Source organism: Pseudopodoces humilis, chromosome 10, assembly GCF_049639895.1.
Source record: "Pseudopodoces humilis isolate 2021_Gansu_Grassland_sample_001 chromosome 10, ASM4963989v1, whole genome shotgun sequence".
NCBI classification, from domain to species: domain Eukaryota; kingdom Metazoa; phylum Chordata; class Aves; order Passeriformes; family Paridae; genus Pseudopodoces; species Pseudopodoces humilis.
The window spans coordinates 3,703,762-3,714,112 of NC_142209.1; the positions used below are offsets into that span (position 1 = coordinate 3,703,762).

Sequence of the window (10,351 nt, forward strand, 5' to 3'; positions counted from 1 at the left end):
AAGCTTAAAACCCACAAGGCCTCATGTACCTGCACCCAGGAGCTAAAATCTACAGAAGTTTCCTGCAATGATCAAAGACTAAAAGAAAATAACATCCAAAACTGTCCTTGCACTGCTGCTGCTCAATGCTTGCTGCCCATTTCCCACCACCTCCCATGGGACAGGAGAAGTTCCCTGTATCAGGAAGAGCATGCAGAAAATCTGCCTGGCCTCATGTACCTGCACTAAGGATCTAAAATCCATGGAAGTGTCCTGTAATGTTCCACCCAGCCTTTCAATGCATGAGTAATGCTTACACCATCCTTCTCGCGCCAAGCTCTTCATGCTGAACCATCTCCTTTGGTTTTCCAGCCCTGGAGCGGTTTCTCTTGTGCCTTGCTCACAATCCTGAAGTTCAAAGGGGTGAAAAGTTTTCCCCTCCTCTGAAAAACCTCACCGGTATTCCCGAAGAAAGGAAATCCCTATGCAGTGAAGCAGAGCTGTTGCTGGGCTGTTGCTGCCATCTTCTGCCCACCTGGAACTTTGCTGCTCACTGCTTCCCCAGCCTTTGGCCCATGTCAGGGGAGAGGAGGTAAGGAAAAAAGCAGGGATACAAGAGTTTAGGCTCGTGTTTCCTCATCGGTCAGTGTGGGTGGAGATCCAGATGTGTTCCATGGAGGTTGCCCCCTTCAAGCCTTGGCATCGTGGCTGTGGATGAGGGATGCCGAGCTCTGCCAATGGAGAAGGCACAGGCTCTGCCTGAGGAGCCACATCCAGCAATTGAAGGGGCTAAACACACTCAGTTAATGCAATTGCTAAGTGGACTGTTACTAGACACAGCATGAGCTGTTTCTTCCTGAAAACACAGGGAAATCAAATGTTTAATTCAGAGAGAACAGCAGGACTGCGTGATTTCTCTCCTGACACCCATCCAGTGAGGGTTTTTTGGCAGGGAAGCAGGGTAAGTGGTGTGACTGGCACTAAAGCTGTGGCGGCAGAGTGTGTCGTTGATCAGAAGGTGAGGATACAGAGCCACTGTTTTCCAAAACAGAAAAGACTTCTTTCTATTTGTTCAGAGCTTTAGTTCTGCCTGAACCGCTGCCTTGCAACCCTCTGATTGTTTTTCCCCTTACCCTGTCATTTTTGGCAGAGTGTGATGCTTGGGGGAAGTATTTTCCTAGCAGTGGGCTGTTAAAAGATGTAAAAAACTACTGAAACAAACTTTTTCAAACACCAAGCCCCACCATGGGAGTTCAGCTCAGCAGATCTTTGGCCCCATCCTTCTTTGGGATTACTTGTGTCACAGGTCACAGGTTAAGGAGGTGCTGTAGCAGATCCCTGGAGGTGTGGTATGAGGACATGGTGCAATTGCCAACCACCTGTGACACAATCTCGCTGGTTCTTGGCCATGGGACATGGACTTAACCAGTGTAAACAGCAGCAGGGGGCAGCACATGAAGCATGACCCTACACCTGGGTATTTCAGCTGTCAAGAATTAGTCAAAAAAACTGGCATCTTGTCCTTCTAGCACCTATCTGTATAAACTGAGGTGATTATTTCAGGTTTGCACCCGGATTTGCCCTCCCTCTAAGCAGGGGAAAGCATGCAGGACCCAGGGAGGTGAGGATTGCACAGGGTCCAGGTGGGATGCAGCCAGTGAGAGCTTCAGTCAGAAGCCCTGACCTGTTGAATTTCAGCAGTCTGAAGGTGTCAGGGGCTGCAGGAAAGGCAACTCTTGCAAACTAAACCCACACAGATACAGTGCAAATTTCAGAACTGTTGAACACAAACTTTCTACCCAGAATGTGGCATTCCTGGTGAACCAGTTTGGTGCTGAAACACCACGGGCCACGTGTGGTGGTGAGTTAATTCCCCATTCCCCTCAGCAGGGAGCATCCTGAGCTGGCCCTGTCACAAAGCTGTCTCACCAAAGAGGAGCTCAGTGTCCCTTGATGGGCTCCAGGGCAGCAGCTCTGGCTGTGAGCAGCACTGTCTGTGCCACTCAGCCTTCACCAGGGAGCTGTGGTGGGGGAGTCCAACTCCTGCAATTTTCAGCAGCAGCCGCCAGCTGAAATGCCAAGTTCTCCACTCCTCTGAAAGATGGGAACATCCCTAGACAAAGCCATTGACATGAAGCAATGTCCTGAGGTTCATACAGAGAGACAGCAGCAGAGGAGGGGACTGGCTGCAGGAATCATTTCTATACCTTGATCCATGCCACCCTCCTCCTCCTGCTCCACAGCAGAGGCAATTACATGGCTGTCTGAATGGTACAGGAGTGGCATTTTCAATACAGCCTGGAGTTAATGTACTCCTGCTTGTAAAGTCAGCATCAGCACAGGTCCTTGCTTAGCAGAATGTTTCACTTCACTACATCAAAGCTTTGTGCTGGGGCAGAGGGGAGGGGATGGGGCTCCTTTCTGTACAGGAAGTGCCCAGCACATCCCTGATGGCAGGAGGGTTCCCATGGCCTGGAAACACTGCACATTTCAGAAATCAAGGATGTTTTTTTTCCATTGTGCCAAATAGACATTTAAATATATACAGAGAAAGAGTTGGTCACACCCCAGCTTCCCACTTGCTTGAAAAAACCTCACGTGTCCAGCCCAAGGTTCTCTGTGCTCCTCTGAGCAGAGCAGCTTTTGCAGAGGGTGGAGGGTGTTCCTTCAGTCTCAGGTGATAGTGGCAGTGGGAATGACCCCAAATGTGAGCTGGCTCTGAAGGGCAGCACAAGGCACAGCATGAACTGAGAGGAGGTGAAATGCTCAGAAGCAGCAGAGCAGCTGACACAGCCATCAGTGGGGACGGAATCACAGAAAGGGTTGGGTTGGGAGGCACCTTAAACCCCCTGCCATGGGCAGGGACACTTTCCACTCTCTCAGGTTGCTCCAAGCCCCGTCCAACCTGGCCTTGAACACTCCCAGAGTTGGGGCATCTGCAGCTTCCCTGGGCAGCTGTTCCAGGGTCTCACCACCCTCACAGTAAAGGATGTTTTCCCATTATCCCATCTAAGCATCTTCAAGGAAGCTCTGGAAAGTTGCACTGAAGGAAAAGCCCTCCTCAGCATGGAGGTTATGTCTCAAGACTATGTGCAAGACCTCCAGTGGATCTTCTTACTCTCCTTGCAGGTTCATGTGGGAGGGCAGGACTGTGAGAATGGGTTTTGCAAGAAGAGAAATCCTCCTCTTGTCCCCTAATCAGCTGCTTCTGAAGAACCTTTTGTGCTATGGGAGCATTCCAAGTCCCTTTTTTTCCATTTTTTTCTTTATCTTCTCCATTCCCCAGTAATATCCATCTCCATATTGTTATTCTAGCAAATATCCTTTTTTTTTTTTTTTTTAGAAACAGAGTTTTGTGAGTAGTTAGGCCCCTGGCACAGGAACTCCAGAGTCCTGGTTCTCTAAGAAACAAAAATATTAAATCAAGAAATCCCATTTTCCCCTCATCTTTTTAAACCTTCTTTCACTGGGTTGGAGGCAGGGAGTCATTAACTCCTGGTTGGGTACTGCAAGGCCAGAACTGTGATGTGCCTAGTGGCAATGTCATAAAAATCCACTCATTCCCAAACCAAAGGGTTTGTGCTAAAGAATAATGTGTTGGGATAATGCTTTAGAAGTGGATTAATGAATCCTGATGCTCCTTCATTTGCACTTCCCCCCTGGAGCACATTTGAAGGTGCTCAAATCATTTTGTTAACTTATTCTATGGTGTTTTAATCCTTAGGCAATGGCTCAGCTCCACAGAAATATTTACATAGCCCCCATCCAGCACACTCAAGGATGCAGAGCAGAGGAATAGCCAGGAGCTGGTCTGGTCCTGCATTATTTCAACCCCAGCAGTGGATCCCAGGAGTGCAAAGCCCAGACTCACATGCAGACTTCTCCACATGCTTCACTCTGCCCCTTCCTTCCCTACAAGCCTCCTGGCCATCACCATAAATACCTCTGACTGATTTTGCAGTTAAATGAAGCCTTCAACCACCTGCTCCAGCACAAGGCCACAGGAAAGGTCATCATCTCCAGGTGTAACCTGGCTTCTCACACTGCTTATCCAACCCCATCAGAAGGCTGGGGGCCACTTTCCTCCCTGACAACAACCCAATTCTATGTCTGGGCTGCAGTCAGTGGTTATGGGAGCAGAGCATCTTAGCTCACTTCCAGCTGCTTCTTAGAGTTTGAGCATTACAAAGAGCAGCTGAGGCTAATCAGGGTTTCAGTGGCCAGTTTGGGAACCACTGCCAGAGGAGGGGTGAAGCACAGGGTGCCCAGAGAAGCTGTGGCTGCCCCAGCCCTGGAAGTGTCCAAGGCCAGGCTGGGCACCCTGGGATAGAGGAAGGTGTCCCTGCCCATGGCAGGGGGATAGAACAAGGTGAGCCTTAAGGCTCAGACTCAGTTCTGTACCAGAGCAGAGCCCCACCAGCAGCTGCACAGGAAGGTCTGAGCTGACATCAGGACCAAAATCAGAAAGATGACCGCGTACATGTGTTTTGAACAGGGAATTAAGTCCATCCAGCCAGCAGCAGTGACCAGCAAGGAAGGGACACTGCTCCCTTGCCCTCCCTCCACATGGCCTGACACATTCCCAGGCATTTTTGCCAGGCAGCCTGGTCCCAGGAGGAGCCATTACAGACACTGGTACCTTTGGAAGAGCCACCGCAAACAAAGCGACCCCGAGACGCCGCTAACGAGCTGGCTGTGCCTCTTTGAAGCTTAAGGAGAGAAACTCCAGCTACAAGGGGCTGTGGAGTCATAACAGTCAAACCATTTCATCTGTCAATGCTTCAATTCATCTATGCTGTGCCCTGCTGTTCCAGCATCACAGCAGCTCTGGCTCCACCAGCCCTTCAGCGCTGCCTGTGCTGCAGTACCCCTCCCAGCTTCTTTTGCAACTCTGGTCCTGCTTGGCACTGCCTTGGACCCTGGAGGAAGTTCTTTAACTCCCATCCATCCTTTGCAAATTCATCACATCATGCACAGCTACTCATTGTGGAAGAAAAGAAGTGGGTGTTTAGCTTATTTCACTGGTAATAGCAGAAAATGGCCTATTGCAGCAAAGAATTTGTCCAAATGCTGTGAGCCATAGCCTTCCTGCAGATAAAATCCAGCTCATTTTAGTGCCCTGGAAGCACTCTACAGGTATCCACTATTGAAGCATCATTGTACTTTAGATAAATGTGCTGCTTAAAGATAGCTGTCAGCACAAGCTGCTGAATAATGCCTTCATTTTACACACTCAGATTGCTCCTCAAGTTATTGGCAGCACGTAAAGTTGGTAGTCTGACAGTAGAAAAATAGTCAGCATGATGGTGGAAGAGCAGAACCCCGACCCTGTGGCACCCACTGAGCTTCCAGCAATGTTTAAGGGCTTTAATACATTACACCCAAATTACTGCATTTATTAGTTGTCAGTCATCACCCTTCCAAACATTTGCTCTGCTGGAGTCGTGTCTTTGCTGTGCTCAGGTCACACCACTGGAGGTTCCACATTTTAGTTACACACTGTACATACAGAAATCCTAAATAAGCAGATTTTAAGCCTACCTAATAGCATATATTTTTATATAGTGTTACAGTTACAACAAGTATTTATCACCGAGGGAATGCTGCTTCCCTCTGCCATGTTTCCTTTTGTTCTTCCTTTACTTACACCAAAGAATCTTTGAGCCTTGAGAGACTACTACATGTTGTAGCCTTACCTCTTCAAGGACAGAGAAGCCTTTCTAAGGCTCCCATTCCTCTTTGACACATATTTATTTAAATTAAAGTTATAAGCACCTTTACTGGCTCATAACTCTCGATTACTTTTCAGGTTTTCGCCCCCACTTCTTAATCTGATATATAACTTCAGTAATAATTTCAATTCAGCTCTTTCTTCAGCAGCCAGCCCTACAGCACAGCAGCTTTAGCTGCTCTACCTCTCCTAAGTGCCTCTGGTGCATGCCCACCTCTGGGCTGGGGCTCTAAATAAGCTCAGCCTGGGGGCTTTTCTGCTTTCTAAGCCTTGGGTAGAAACACTGATCTCTAGCTCAGCTCAGCACAGGCACCCTGGCCCTAGACCCTGCTGCTCTGGGCCTGGCCAAGCATCTTTATTTCCCTGGACCTGATTCCAGCCTGGGGACTGACTTACCACTTGGACATCAGACCTGTTTCATCCCTACAGAGTTTCCTGAAGCCTGGATTCTCAAGGGGATGCTCAGTGCTCTCTCCTCCAGCTCCAAGAGGAGGTAAAACCTTGGCTACTTATTTTATATTCTAATATTGGCAATTTATCACAATTTGTTGCTCTTGCTGAGTGTTTTCCACTGTCCAGGTGGTTCCTGGGTGGCATCTTTGCTGGAGCAGCGCTGTTTGTCCCACTGTGGTAGAGCTGGGTAGCTCTTGGGGGGGGCTCTGTGGGATCTTCTAGGTAGAGTTAAGTGAGGGTGGGGGGAAAATTATGACTACCCACAGGGTGTTGCCTTTTTCAGCAGCTGTGAAGGATTTCTTTAGTTCCTCAAAATGTCTGGAGTTTTAGTACTTACAATCAGCAAAAATTGGAGTGGAATATCAACGGAGCACAGCTTTCAGAAACTCATTTTCTTTTTCCTTTCAAACTGACATTAGGATTTTAAGAAAAACTTTGAATAATGGATATACTTTTGAATAATGGATGTTTCACAGCCGAAGTCCCTTGACTTTTCTTTCTGTGCCTGAATGAGGAGCCTTTTAATTGCACAACACGTGGTGAGGAGGTACAAAACGCTTTGTGTCTTGTGCTGCTGATTAACTGATGCATATACTCCCATTAAACATTCAGAGAGGGCTAAGTGTATCCCAGCCTGAAGCTGTGTGCTATGCACGTTGGGTTTTTATCAGCCAAGACTCTGGCATGAGATGTTTTGCGATTTTCCTTGTCTATGTCATGGCTGCTCATAGTTTTCCTCTTTTGTGTGTGCGTATGTTTTGGATCATTTCTGTTTCTGGGGAGGCATTCTTCCACCTGGAGAGCTTGTAGCTTGTGCTCTGGGCTCATGCAATGGGCTGTCAGGTCACCTTGTGAAGAGAAGGAGACTCCTGAGCTGGCAATGTGGAATAAACTCTTTTCCAAAATAGCAATGTTTTTTTCTTTTTGTTTTGGGGTGGTGTTTTTTGTGGGTTTTTTTGTTTTGTTTTTTTTTTTGTTGTTGTTGTTTTTTTGTTTTTTTTCCAAGGGTTTTCCTGAGAAATGGTGAAAGAGGTGCCTGGTGCCTTTGCCAGGCTGGATGTTCTGTCATGGTGGGATGGAGGAGCTGCAGTGCAAGGAGCAATTTGAACACCCTAGAAATTATTAGTGTGGGATGCAGGCAGGGGAATTAGCAGGAACAGCAGTGATCTGGGTCTTCGTTGCTCTCGTTCCATCATGTTGCTGTCTGTCCCTGGAGCTGGCTCTTCTCCAAGTTAATTCAGCTTTCATGAAAGTTTAACTCTGCTGCAGAAGGGAAAAGGCAAGTCACTGTGCCCCTGAAAAATGTAAAGGGTGCTTTGGGGTCAAGTATTTTTTTTGTCCTCAGTTTCCCCAGTTCTTGGTGCAGTGCCCAGCACTTTGAGCGAGCCCAGATGGGCTCAGCAGAGTAAAACCCTGCTGTGTTAGTACTTCTCTAACTGCTGCTTGCACCAAAAAAAAAAACCCAACAAACCCCAAAACTTAAAACAGGAAGCTATGACCCCATCAGCTCCCCAGTTTTCTTTCCAAGCCCAAATTCAAGCTGAGGATCAAGCCTCAATGAACAGATACTGCTGGAGCCTGACTCTGTCCTGCTCCCAGCCCTCTGTGTTCTGGCTGTGAGGGACTGCAGCTCAGTTTATAGAGTGAAATCCTCTGAGTTTGGACTATTTTAACTATTTTAACCCACAGGAAACCTCCAGAGGCAGCCTGGGGTGGCACAGAGGGTCCTGTGGGCTCCCTGCTATCAGGATTCTCTCTTTCACAGAGGGGTTTTTGTGATCCTTGCCTCTGCAAGCCATGGGAGGCTGCCAGCTGGGTTTCTGGCTTTAAACAGAGCTTGTTCTCCCTCAATTTTGCAGCTTCTCGCCTTAGAGTACAGCTGCAATTTAGTTTTACTTCACAAAATTTGACATGACTAGAGACCATGATTTACTGGCCTTGGAGGATACGGTGTATGTAACTGTGGAGGGCGTAAGTGGCTTTTCATGGCAGAAGAATCATAAATTGAGATTAAAAAAAAAATAAAAAAAAGAGGGAAACGGTTACTGTCCAACTTTACAAGGCAGCAGGAGGAGCAGGACACAGCCAAGCGATCTGTAAGTGTCACGGGTCTTTATTGCCCCTGATTGCCTGCAATAAAGCTCCTCGCTGGCTCCAACAGGGAAGCGGCCAGAGTTCAGGTGTCTGAAGAGACACAAGATGGCAATGTTTTCAAAAGGACACCCCTGCAGCTTCTCAGGGCTAAAGATTTCCAGCTGATCATCTTTCCTTGCTCTGGCACTCAATGGAGACCTTGGGGAAGGGTCTGTGTCTGGTCACAACCTCTGTGGCCACCAGGAAGGAGCCTGGGGGCGAGTGGGATGAAGTGGAAGTCTCAGCTTGAGGAGAGCTGGTGTTGCCCTGGATTTGTGTTCCAGTCCAGAGCTCGGCATCCCTGCCCTGCTGCCTCATGGCACACACACTGGGAGGTGGTGTGGCTGCTGGGGCTTCTTCTTTTGACATCTGCATCCCCCTCTTTGCCTTCTGTGCCCTCCACACCTTCCAACAGACCCAGACCCAGAGGGACATTTTAGAGCAAGGAGATTTTAGACAAGGAACAGCAACTTTCTCTTGGCTTTTTTTTTTCTTTTTTGTGGTTTTGTTTCTTTTTGTTTTGGTTGGTCGGTTGGTTTAGCTTTTTTTTTTTACTTAATTCTACAAGAATAGCTTCAGGATTTGTCCCACTTAAAAATTAATTTTCCGTGGTTGAGCAGGGGGTGGTGTGGGGCAGGTGGAAGAATTACCTCTGCTTTGGTTGGTTTTTTTTTGCATTTACCTAACAAATATTTCCAGGTCCCTTGGTTTTATATGGTAATTTTCAGCTTAAAGGTTGTAAGGCATTGCAATGTGGCTCAGGAAGGGGTGGTGTGACAGTCTCCAGGCTGCTTGTGCTCGTTTTATCCGCAAATGGCTGCATTTGCAATGTGTAATGATCTCTGTAAGGCAGTTAGAAGCGAGATAAACATCAATTTTATGGCTGGGAAAACATAAGGGGTGTTGCACAGGAGAATGAGAAGACCTGAATACTGAAAACTCTCCGGCCTCCTCGCTGCTGTTGGGTTTAGCTCTTGTCTCTCCATGGGTCCCTGTGCATCCCAATCCCTTCCCGTGGTGGGGCCAGGCTGGTGAGGTGCTGCAGAGCCGGCCGTGAAGGGATGCAGGAGCTGCACAGCTTCTCCTTTAGGGGTGAGGGATGCAGGTGGCCAGGGCTTAGCATTCACAGCCAAGAGTTAAGGAGGGTTGGCTGAAGTGGGAATGAAGTAAGGGCAAGATTAGGAAGTTTTTTTGGGATTTGTTTCGTAACAGGAGCTCATGCAGAAGGTCAAGGTCACGGTTCTGCGGCATCCAGAGCGGGGATGTGTTTTGAGTTTCACAAATAACAGCTTTTTGCAGCTCTGTTTCTTCACCAGATACAAGGCAGGGTATAAAATGCTTTTTCTAATATGCTGAATGGCTCTGGAATGCAATTAATATTCTTGCCTAAGTCTCCAAAAATTAATAGGCGTGTCTGGAAGCTGCTGAACGTGGCTGTGTGTGTGCAGGGGGGTGGTGGGGAGGGACAGATTAGTCCACCCAAGCTGGAAACAACCTCACACAGGGAAGGAAAGGTGCAAACCCATCTGTGGGACCTTGAGCTCACAAGGTAGCTGCAGCAGGACGTGGAGTGAGGCCACGATGGCCAGGTCACACCCACAGGATGATGATGATGATGCTTGTAGGTGGGAGCAGACCCCATCTCAGCTGCTTTAGGAGACACAACCTTCCTCCCACCAGGATTCCCATGGCCTGGGAAGCTCCAAGTGCCACCCCCAGCTGGAGCAGGGGCTCTCACAGCTCCTTCCCTTCGAGCCTGGGAGGGGTGATCCAGCTAATTATTAATTATCTACCATTGAGACTGGTGGGGGGTGAGGGCTCTCCCCATGTGGGGCAGGTGCTCAGCCTGTCTGGGAACCCGAGGCCTGAGTGGTTTTTGTTTTCTTGCTCTGTGTGATATGAAATAGGCTGTCAAATGTCCCAAAAGCTGGCAGCACGTTCAGGGCTGGTGTTTTTGCTGTGTAGAATATTTAAGATGAGTTTTCACATTTTATGTAGCTCAGGTGCTACTTGCATTTCTGCCCCGCGTGATGCTCAAGACATCTCTGCATAAAA

At 48.2% G+C, this 10,351-nt stretch overlaps 1 long non-coding RNA gene across 1 annotated transcript; it reads right to left on the bottom strand.

The window, feature by feature from the left end:
* Positions 1-1,748: 1,748 nt before the first annotated feature.
* LOC148183648 (uncharacterized) lies at positions 1,749-3,890 on the bottom strand. The gene is made up of 2 exons (XR_015773355.1): positions 3,851-3,890; positions 1,749-3,380 (listed from the first exon to the last, which is right to left on the bottom strand). It is a non-coding gene; the product is annotated as an uncharacterized LOC148183648 (long non-coding RNA).
* Between the last annotated feature and the right edge of the window lie 6,461 nt (positions 3,891-10,351).